Source organism: Coregonus lavaretus, assembly GCF_964263955.1.
Source record: "Coregonus lavaretus genome assembly, chromosome: 1".
In the NCBI taxonomy this organism is placed as follows: Eukaryota; Metazoa; Chordata; class Actinopteri; order Salmoniformes; family Salmonidae; genus Coregonus; species Coregonus lavaretus.
Genome location: NC_139988.1, coordinates 52,957,129 through 52,969,408, shown reverse-complemented (window position 1 = coordinate 52,969,408; position 12,280 = coordinate 52,957,129).

The following is a 12,280-nucleotide window of genomic DNA, read 5'->3' as shown; positions in this document are numbered from 1 at the left end:
ATCTGGCCCCAATTGAAAAAGGGTGTGTGTGGTGTGTGCTGTGATTCCTTTCTAAACCACACAGCCAGGCAATCAGGGCTGATGGATAGGCCTACCCTTGAGAGGAGGCCTGTTAATGCAGAGGCCTTCTCTCCCCAGTGTGTCTGCTAGCATGGGGATTATACTGCTCTGTGCACAGCCATCTCCTTACTCATCCTTTTACGACACACAAATACACACACATACACCCACCCACCCACACACACACACACACCACACACACACACAGTGTGGAGGACAGAGACGTTACATCGTCACACTTCCTGTGTTGACTCTATTTCCACCTTACATGATAACTAGGGTCGCGGTAGTTAACCTGACAAAGGCCTCCTCTCTTCCATGGAAATCACTGTTAAAGAAGATTCACCATGGACCTGATGGACACATCTTCCCAGCTTTTATCATCAGCCCAGTTCCCATAGACAATCCTTTTCTAACCCTGTGTTTCCAGGAGTACAGATGATGCAGTCAACAATGGCCTGTGTCTCATTATATTACTTTAAAATCACAGGAAAGGATACATGCCACTTCATTAGAAATTGCACGTTTTTCCTTGGTTCCATGATGTCATTACCATTCCTCCCACTCAGTCAACTATAGTTCCATTCAGTCAACTACAGTTCCATTCAGTCAACTACAGTTCCATTCAGTCAACTACAGTTCCATTCAACTACAGTTCCATTCAGTCTACTATAGTTCCATTCAGTCAACTACAGTTCCATTCAACTACAGTTCCATTCATTCTACTACAGTTCCATTCAGTCAACTACAGTTCCATTCAGTCAACTACAGTTCCATTCAGTCTACTACAGTTCCATTCAGTCTACTACAGTTAAATTCAGTCAACTACAGTTCCATTCAGTCAACTACAGTTCCATTCAGTCTACTACAGTTCCATTCAGTCAACTACAGTTCCATTCAGTCTACTACAGTTCCATTCAGTCTAAGAGTCTAATCCTGTGTGCACCATACCTTTAAAAGACCAAGTCTCTGTGCCAGTTGAGCTGATGTCAGTGAGCGTGTGTGTGTGTGTGTGTGTGTGTGTGTGTGTGTGTGTATGTGTGTGTGTGTGTGTGAAGAACAGTGGTAGAATAGCAAAGAGGAGGGAGGAGAGAGGAAAGAGAGAGAAGAGAAAAGGAAGGGAGATGATAGCCGAGAGAGGAAAGGAGAGATATTATTATTCCACAGGCAGTTATATAACTGGCCTAGTCACTGAGTCACCTCAGACAACAAAGTAACCTGAGTACAGACAGACAGACAGACAGGGAGGGTTGGCACTGGGACAGCTTATTCAGAATTGTGAACAGGGCACTAGGGCATAGCCGACACTACATTTACATTTACATTTTAGTCATTTAGCAGACGCTCTTATCCAGAGCGACTTACAGTTAGTGAGTGCATACATTTTCATACTGGCCCCCGTGGGAAACGAACCCACAACCCTGGCGTTGCAAGCGCCATGCTCTACCAACTGAGCTACAGGGGACAACTCTCACTCTCAAGAGTGAAAGCTGGACTGAGTTCCTTTAAAAAATATATTTTTACCCTAACACAGTGATCTGAAACTCCTGGTTTGCAGGCCACATCGGGCAAGTCACATTATGCTGGCTTGCAAAGTGATATGTAATTCCTATTGGAAACCATCCAGAGTTAAGATATCCCAAAATTTGAACTTTTAATCACCCGCAACCAGCATTTAGAATGACTACCAGCGTAGGGGGAACTGATAAATGCGACTACATAAACCCTTTAAACTGGAACAACCATCTCAGTAACGGGTGCAATTAATCCAACTTCGCGCAGATTGGATTAGTTTAGAAAAATGTATGTTATTTATCTTTGTGTAGCATAAGATCAATCAATGTACATGCAAAAACAAACACATAAAAAATATCTACCTGCAAAGCATGCTGGAAAATATGATAATGATGGGCAGGGTTTTTGAGAGTGTGTGATGATTGTACCTTTTATATTCAAAATATTGGGTGTAAAAAAGTACCATGTGAATTTATACACTGTGTAGAAAACATGACATAGACTGACCAGGTGAATCCAGTTGAAAGCTATGATCCCTTATTGATGTCACCTGTTAAATCCACTTCAATCAGTGTAGATGAAGGGGAGTAGATCGGTTAAAGAAGGATTTTTTATTCTTGAGACAATTGAGAAATGGATTGTGTACGTGTACGTGACAAAATATTTAAGTGCCTTTGAATGGGGTGTGGTAGTAAGTGCCAGGCGCACCGGTTTGAGTGTGTCAAGAACTGCAACACTGCTGGGTTTTTCACGCTCAACAGTTTCCCTTGTGTATCAAGAATAGTCCACCACCCAATAGACATCCAGCCAACTTGACACAACTGTGGAAAGCATTGGAGTCAACATGGGCCAGCATCCTTGTGGAATCCTTTCGACACCTTGTAGAGTCCATGCCCCGACTAATTAAGGCTGTTCTGAGGGCAAAAGGGTTTGCAACTCAATATTAGGAAGGTGTTCCTAATGTTTTGTACACTCAGTGTTGTACACTCATGTGTATTTTATCTTTTTGTAACCCTGCGAACAATACTGTACCCTCACCGTACCCTTTTTATGAGTGTAGGGCGATACAGTGGGGAAAAAAAGTATTTAGTCAGCCACCAATTGTGCAAGTTCTCCCACTTAAAAAGATGAGAGAGGCCTGTAATTTTTATCATAGGTACACGTCAACTATGACAGACAAATTGAGGAGAAAAAATCCAGAAAACCACATTGTAGGATTTTTAATGAATTTATTTGCAAATTATGGTGGAAAATAAGTATTTGGTCACCTACAAACAAGCAAGATTTCTGGCTCTCACAGACCTGTAACTTCTTCTTTAAGAGGCTCCTCTGTCCTCCACTCGTTACCTGTATTAATGGCACCTGTTTGAACTTGTTATCAGTATAAAAGACACCTGTCCACAACCTCAAACAGTCACACTCCAAACTCCACTATGGCCAAGACCAAAGAGCTGTCAAAGGACACCAGAAACAAAATTGTAGACCTGCACCAGGCTGGGAAGACTGAATCTACAATAGGTAAGCAGCTTGTTTTGAAGAAATCAACTGTGGGAGCAATTATTAGGAAATGGAAGACATACAAGACCACTGATAATCTCCCTCGATCTGGGGCTCCACGCAAGATCTCACCCCGTGGGGTCAAAATGATCACAAGAACGGTGAGCAAAAATCCCAGAACCACACGGGGGGACCTAGTGAATGACCTGCAGAGAGCTGGGACCAAAGTAACAAAGCCTACCATCAGTAACACACTACGCCGCCAGGGACTCAAATCCTGCAGTGCCAGACGTGTCCCCCTGCTTATGCCAGTACATGTCCAGGCCCGTCTGAAGTTTGCTAGAGTGCATTTGGATGATCCAGAAGAGGATTGGGAGAATGTCATATGGTCAGATGAAACCAAAATATAACTTTTTGGTAAAAACTCAACTCATCGTGTTTGGAGGACAAAGAATGCTGAGTTGCATCCAGAGAACACCATACCTACTGTGAAGCATGGGGGTGGAAACATCATGCTTTGGGCATGTTTTTCTGCAAAGGGACCAGGACGACTGATCCGTGTAAAGGAAAGAATGAATGGGGCCATGTATCGTGAGATTTTGAGTGAAAACCTCCTTCCATCAGGAAGGGCATTGAAGATTAAACGTGGCTGGGTCTTTCAGCATGACAATGATCCCAAACACACCGCCCGGGCAACGAAGGAGTGGCTTCGTAAGAAGCATTTCAAGGTCCTGGAGTGGCCTAGCCAGTCTCCAGATCTCAACCCCATAGAAAATCTTTGGAGGGAGTTGGAAGTCCGTGTTGCCCAGCGACAGCCCCAAAACATCACTGCTCTAGAGGAGATCTGCATGGAGGAATGGGCCAAAATACCAGCAACAGTGTGTGAAAACCTTGTGAAGACTTACAGAAAACGTTTGACCTGTGTCATTGCCAACAAAGGGTATTTAACAAAGTATTGAGAAACTTTTGTTATTGACCAAATACTTATTTTCCACCATAATTTGCAAATAAATTCATTAAAAATCCTACAATGTGATTTTCTGGATTTTTTTTCTCATTTTGTCTGTCATAGTTGACGTGTACCTAAGATGAAAATTACAGGCCTCTCTCATCTTTTTAAGTGGGAGAACTTGCACAATTGGTGGCTGACTAAATACTTTTTTCCCTCACTGTATATGGTGTTATGTTTGTTCCTTTAAATAATGACAAACCGGGGCGTAGGTTGAACTACTTTTAATAAACTGATACTTCAGCTAGCAATCTCCTTGTGTAGCCATGCAAGGCATACTTCAACTTTCCCTCCTCGCATAGCCTGCTGGGTAACGTAGTCTTCATGTTATTAACACATAACAACACATTTGGGATTGCCAAGAATAGTCAACAGACTACTCAAAGACATTAAGTGGGCAGGGGACTCAAAAGTAGGAAGTAATCAAACAACCATACCACCATTTCCTGTGGTGCCCAATGCTAAATGGAGATGGATAAGGATGAAAGTAGAAAGGTGTAGTATTTCATCTTTGAAATTAGTTTGGTCAGGGGGGAGGCACGGAGGGAGGGTGCGCCTTAGTGTCGCGACAGAGGTGCTCAGTTTGTTTGTGCAACTACCCAGAGCCCAGCTCCAGATTAAATCCCAGAGGATGTGGTTCAACTTCTAATTTTAACAAAACAAATTTTCTGGAGTGGCTATGCTGGGTTCTGAAGGGGGCTGGAAGGGAGGGTGAGGGAGAGGGGAGGTAGAGGGAAAGCAACTAGACCCAATGACCCACTGCTCTCACTGGACAGAAATAATAGGCTTATTAGTCTGAGGCTATATTTAAACTATCTCACAGCAGTCTGCATTATTACTGAGATGGGAATTTGATTTGTTTTGCTGGTATTCCCAGCATAATGTACAGTGTATGTAGATGCAGGTGACGTGGTCTAATGGGGTGTGTATGTATGTGTGTGCGTGTGTGTGTGTGTGTGTTGGGTTAGATACTGTGGCTTTTCAAGTAGTTTCCAATCATAACTCTGTACATACTGTACTTCTCCTTCTTATCATTCTACATCTCTTCCTTCCCTACAGTACATTCATGGTCTGAGATATTGGAGCCCCTGGTAAGGTAGAATTACTGCTGTGATGGCAGTAATTGAATAAGAAGTTGGGTAAACACCAAGGTCAAAAGTTAAAAGCAAATATTGACCATATGACTTAAGACGGTCAGGACCCTGGGAGTTGAGTAAGGAGAAGAGATGGAGAAGTTATTAATGGAAAGTTGTCGGTACAGTAGCTCATGGAGAGACTAATACAATCTCACACTCCTCTCACTATTAGACTCACCAAACTTTCCCTTTTTACTTTCAACCTTTCCTTTCAGCCCATTCCCTCTTATTCTTTCTTCATGACCCTACTCTCTTTTCATTTTTCATCCTCTTTCCTAACCTTTTCCCACTATTTTTAGCGTAACTTGCACTTGTGTATTGAGTATGGAAATGGAATAGGGCCATGCACAATGTTATCTTTTTTTTTTTTTTTTTTCTTTTTTTTTTTTCTCGGGGGGATGGATCAGCTTAATATTGCAGATAGATTGTATCTTCTATCAATGTAATTGTCTGCATCACTTCCAATCCCCCATGTTTTATTTTATTTTTTATATATATATTCCCCTTTATTACTTTTCAACCCCACCATCCTTTCCCTACTTGGAGTAAATTAGTGAACAACAACGCCCAGGCCTCTACTTCCGGTCTATACTTACTATCTACACCTTATGGACAGAGTTAATTTTACAATAATTCTATATCTATATATATATATATATATATTTATTTATGTTTTTGCTCCTGAACTTCTTCTACTCTCAACCTCTCCGATCATTTTCATGATGTCCATCCGGTTTGCTTCTAAATGCCATATCTTTCTAACTGTGCTCTTTCCCAAAAGCTCCCAACATACAACCTATATACTTATTATGGACACAGTATGCTTACATTATTAGCTATCTTTGTTATTATTTGTTGTTATTTGTTATTAGTCCCATCCTTCAACTCTATTCAATACCTCCCATCTATCTCTTAACACCATCCATATAGGATTTCTATTTGCCATATATATTTCGACCGTACTGTGATGTTTTACAAAAGTTCTGAACCTTTCTATTCTCATTGCTTCTACAGATTGTGAATTAAAAATAAACATTTTTGCTAAAAGTATTATTATATTATTGATTGATTGACTATGACTTTTCAGATCACCCAGTAATGCTATCTGCAAGGTTAGTTCCAGGTAAATATTGGAATCCTTTAGCCATTCCTGGACCTGTGTCCAAAAACAAGCTACAAATGGACAGAACCAAAACAAATGATCTAATGATTCTATCTCTTCACAGCAAAATCTGCAGAGCTGGGAAGATTGTATCCCCCATATAAATAACATTCTATTGGTAGCAAGAATTTTATATAATAATTTAAATTGAAAGATTCTAATTTTTGAATCCGGTGTCGTTTTGCGTGTCAGTTCATAAACACTATGCCATGGGATCGGTACGTCAAAGATCTCTTCCCAACTATTTTGCAATCTATATGGGACGGCTGTCAATCCTTTGGTCCTTAAGTGAAACTGATATACTTTTTTATTTATCACAGTTTTCCTTAACCAATTATGTTCTTTAATGCAAGGCCGACAGACAAGTTCCTTACTTTCTCCCCCTTCAACTTTCCTCTTCCACTTTTGCGGTAAGGCTGCAATTATTTGGTTGTAATTCTGGGTAGAGCAGACATTTCCATATGTTTTTGTTAGCTGCATGTGCGACATAACTCCACCAGTCCTACCGATGATATCATTTACGAAGATTATACCTTTTTTAAACATTCTGTCAAAAAATAAAGGTTTTTTGTCAATTAGTATATTTGAATTTAACCACAATATTTGTTGCATTATTTGTTCTGTCGTTTCTGGAGGATTAAATTGAAATTGCAACCAACTTTCTATGGCTTGTTTTAGAAATAGTGACATTTGGGAGATTATTTCCGTTTCAAATAACTGAAAGTGAGAGGTTGTAATCTGAATAAAGGGAAAAAGGCCTTTCTTGAACAGTGGGTGAGACAATCTTACTAATTTGCTTGAGAACCAGTTCGGATTTAAGTATAACTTTTGGATGACTGAAGATTTTAGTGATAGGTCTAATGCTTTAATATTTAATAATTTCTGTCCTCCGAATTCATATTCATTATATAAATATGCTCTTTTAATTTTGTCTGGCTTGCCGTTCCAAATAAAATTGAATATTTTTTTCTCATATAATTTAAAAAACTGTTTGCTAGGCGTAGGCAAGACCATAAGCAAATAGGTAAACTGGGATAATACTAAAGAGTTAATCAGGGTGATTTTTCCACAAATTGACAGGTATTTTCCTTTCCATGGTAGTAAGATCTTATCTATTTTTGCTAACTTTCTATTAAAATTTATTGAAGTGAGATCATTTATTTCCTTTGGGATATGTATTCCGAGTATATCTACATCACCATCAGACCATTTTATTGGTAAACTACATGGTAATGTAAAAATTGTATTTTTTAGTGATCCAATACGTAATATAGTACATTTGTCATAATTTGGTTTTAATCCAGAGAGGTTAGAAAATGTATCTAGATCCTCTATGAGGCTGTGGAGGGATTCTAGTTGTGGATCTAAAAGAAAACATGAATCATCTGCGTACAATGACACCTTTGTTTTTAAGCCCTGTATTTCTAATCCTCTGATATTATTATTGGATCTGATTTTAATAGCTAACATCTCGATGGCCACAATAAATAGATATGCCGATAGTGGACAACCTTGTTTCACTCCTCTTGACAGTTTAAAACTTTCTGAGAAATAGCCATTATTTACTATTTTACACCTAGGGTTACTATACATGATTTTGACCCATTTTATAAGAGATTCTCCAAAATTGAAATGCTCCAGGCATTTATATATAAATTCCAGTCGAACTTTATCAAATGCCTTTTCGAAGTCTGCTATGGATAGCAGGCCTGGTTTCCCATATTTTTCATAGTGTTCTATTGTTTCCAATACTTGCCTTATATTATCTCCAATGTATCTTCCATGTAAAAAACCTGTCTGATTAGAATGAATAATATCCGACAATACCTTTTTAATTCTATGCGCTATACATTTTGCTAGGATTTTTGCATCACAACACTGAAGTGTAAGGGGCCTCCAATTTTGTAAATGGACTGGATCTTTATATTTTCCACTTGTATCCTGTTTCAGTAATAATGAGATCAGACCTTCTTCTTGAGTGTCAGATAATCTACCATTTACATAGGAGTGGTTAAAACATGCTAATAACGGTCCTCTTAGTATATCAAAAAAGGTTTGGTATACCTCGATTGGTATGCCATCCAACCCTGGAGTTTTCCCGGACTTAAAGTCTTTAATTGCATCCAGAAGTTCCTCCTCTGTAATACACCTTCACATGAGTCTTTCTGTGTGGCTGTTAATTTGACATTATCAATAGAAAAAAAATCTCTACAATTAGCTTCAGTTAGAGGAGATGGAGGCGACTGAAAAGAAAACATATGCTTAAAATACCTTGTTTCTTCCTTCAAAATATCATTAGGTGAATTATGGGTGACTCCGTCAATTGTAACCAGTTTCATTAAGTTCTTTTTGGTAGCATTCCTATGTTGAAGATTAAAAAAGAATTTTGTGCATTTTTCCCCATATTCCATCCAGTTTGCTTTATTTTTATAATATATTACACTTGATCTTTCTTGAATAAGTTTTTCCATTTTTTTTTGTTTTTCCTCTAATTTATTCTGAGCCTCTATGTTACAGTTTTTATTGCCATCTATCTGTTCTGTTAGACTTTCTATTTCCTTTCTTAGTATAAACTCTTTTGACCTAAATTGCTTTTGTTTTCGAGATGAGTACTGAATTGCATGGCCTCTAAAGGCACATTTAAAGGTGTCCCATACAATAAGGGGATTCGCTGTACCTATGTTATGTTGGAAAAAGTCAGTTATAAATTCCTTTGTTCTAATTATAAATAAATGATCATCTAATAGGCTTTGATTAAATTTCCAATATCCTCGCCCACGTGGAAATTCAGTCAGAGTAATGTATATGCCTATTATATGATGGTCCGACCGCATTCTGTCCCCTATCAACACTTTTTTTACTTTTGGTGCCAACGAGAATGAGATAAGAAAGAAGTCAAGACGACTAGCTTGATTCAGTCTCCGCCATGTATATCTCACTAGATCAGCATATTTAAGCCTCCATATATCTACTAGTTCTAATGTATCCATGACATTCACAATTTCCTTAAGAGCACGTGGGTGATTGTTTGTGGTGTGATTTCCTTTTCGGTCCATTGAGCTATTTAAAACAGTATTATAATCCCCCACCATAATAATATTGTCTTGAGTTGCTTGCAGGCTTGATAATTTATTATATATATTGTCAAAGAATTGTGGATCATCATTATTTGGTCCGTAAAGGTTAATGAGCCATATCTGTTTATGGTCCAATACCATATTTAAAATAATCCATCTACCTTGCGTATCTATTTGGACAATTTGCACATTCGGATCGAAATTACTATTAATTAATATCATCACCCCTTTTGAATTTCTTTGCCCATGGGAGAAGTATATTTCCCCCCCACATTCTTTTTTCCACACTACTTCATCTCGAATTGTTGAATGAGTTTCCTGTATACAATAGATATTATATTCCTTCTCTTTGAGCCATGTAAATATTGTTCTTCTTTTGTTATTATCAGCTAAGCCATTACAATTATAACTGGCTATACTTATTTCACCATACACCATAATGAGATACAAGTTTCAAGTCTATTTATCATTATATATGTTTGTAAATTTACCAATAAAAAATAGCGTAATGATTGAGTGTCCATATAGCTGTACCGTGATATTTGCATTGCTACGGAGTAACCCTTCAATTGTTCTCCACTAATTCCCCCGCTAAAGCCCCTCCCCATCCCAAGTTGAGCCGTCATCCCAGTGATCAGCATCCCACCCACGTCCCTCCGTATCCCTAAGGCCCCGAGAGGCCAGGACCCATCCATCGAAAACAGCACACAGTGCCACCCACAAAACAGAAGCAGGTTAACCGCCAAAAGCATTTCCAATGCTTTCACCTCTATATATATATATATCTATATAACTATTATTATTTTTTTAATTATGCATATCCTATTTTCCATCATTATCAATTAATATGCGTAATAATGTCGGCAGTTCACGCATAGGATTCTAACATATAACCAGGATTGCCATTGTATTACATTTAATTCATTGACAAGCAATTATTATCCTAGCAAATAATTCCCGCGGTCCATCCCATATCTTATGGACATGACAAAAGAGTACATTCCATTTCCGTAGGAATAGTAAAGCATTTTCAGCTAAAAAGGGTTCATTGGGGTTATATAGACCTTTTCAGCTGTCAATACAATAACACATTCTATACGCATGCACAACCAAGAGGTTCCCCCGTAAACATCCGGCGCTGCAGTGCGCCATAATTCCTAGCTAGCTAGCTAGTTGGCTAGCTAGCACAAAATGACAAGTTCGTATTTCTTGATCAAACCAAAAAACAGAACAAATTACTTATATACACAAATTGACTTGTAGACACCAGATCCACTAAACAAAATCCTCAGACAACGTTTATTTCCTGTTTATTCTCTGTGTACGCTGGTGTTACATTTGGCTAGCACAGAAGAAGAAAAAAACACACTGCAGAGCTAGAGTGATGTGAAGGTATAGAAATATCAGCTTACCTTGTTAGACAGCTAGCGAGATACAGTGGCTTGAGAAAGTATTCACCCACCTTGGCATTTTTCCTATTTTGTTGCCTTACAACCAGGAATTAAAATAGATTTTTTGGGGGTTTGTATCATTTGATTTACACAACATGCCTACCACTTTGAAGATGCGTAAATTTTTTGTTGTGTGAAACAAACAAGAAATAAGACAAAAAAACAGAAAACTTTAGCGTGCATAACTATTCACCCCACCCCCCCACCCCCCCAAAGTCAATACTTTGTAGAGCGACCTTTTGCAGCTGCAAGACTCTTGGGGTATGTCTCTATAAACTTGCCACATCTAGTCACTGGGATTTTTGCCCATTCTTCAAGGCAAAACTGCTCCAGCTCCTTCAAGTTGGATGGGTTCCGTTGGTGTACAGCAATCTTTAAGTCATACCACAGATTCTCAATTGGATTGAGGTCTGGGCTTTGACTAGGCCATTCCAAGTCATTTAAATGTTTCCCCTTAAACCACTCAAGTGTTGCATTAGCAGTATGCTTAGAGTTATTGTCCTGCTGGAAGGTGAACCTCCGTCCCAGTCTCAAATCTCTGGAAGACTGAAACAGGTTTCCCTCAAGAATTTCCCTGTATTTAGCGCCATCCATCATTCCTTCAATTCTGACCAGTTTCCCAGTCCCTGCCAATGAAAACTGAATAGTTATGCATGCTAAAGTTTTCAGTTTTTTTGTCTTATTTCTTGTTTGTTTCACACACCAAAAATGTTTTGCATCTTCAATGTGGTAGGCATGTTGTGTAAATCAAATGATACAAACCCCCCAAAAAATCAATTTGAATTCTAATCAATTTTAATTCCTGGTTGTAAGGCATTGAAGCAATTGCTTTTTTCTGGCCACTCTTTCATAAAGCCCAGCTCTGTGGAGTGTAAGGCTTAAAGTGGTTCTATGGACAGAAACTCCAATCTCCGCTGTGGAGCTTTTCAGCTCCTTCAGGGTTATCTTTGCTCTCTTTGTTGCCTCTCTGATTAATGCCCTCCTTGCCTGGTCCGTGAGTTTTGGTGGGTGGCCCTCTCTTGGCAGGTTTGTTGTGGTGCCATATTCTTTCAATTTTTTATAATGGATTTAATGGTGCTCCGTGGGATGTACAACGTTTCGGATGTTTTTTTATAACCCAACCCTGATCTGTACTTCTCCACAACTTTGTCCCTGACCTGTTTGGAGAGCTCCTTGATCTTCATGGTGCCGATTGCTTGGGGGTGCCCCTTGCCTAGTGGTGTTGCAGACTCTGGGGCCTTTCTGAACAGGTTTATATATACTGAGATCATGTGACACTTAGATTGCACACAGGTCAATCAATCAATCAATCAATTTTATTTTATATAGCCCTTCTTACATCAGCTAATAACTCGAAGTGCTGTACAGAAACC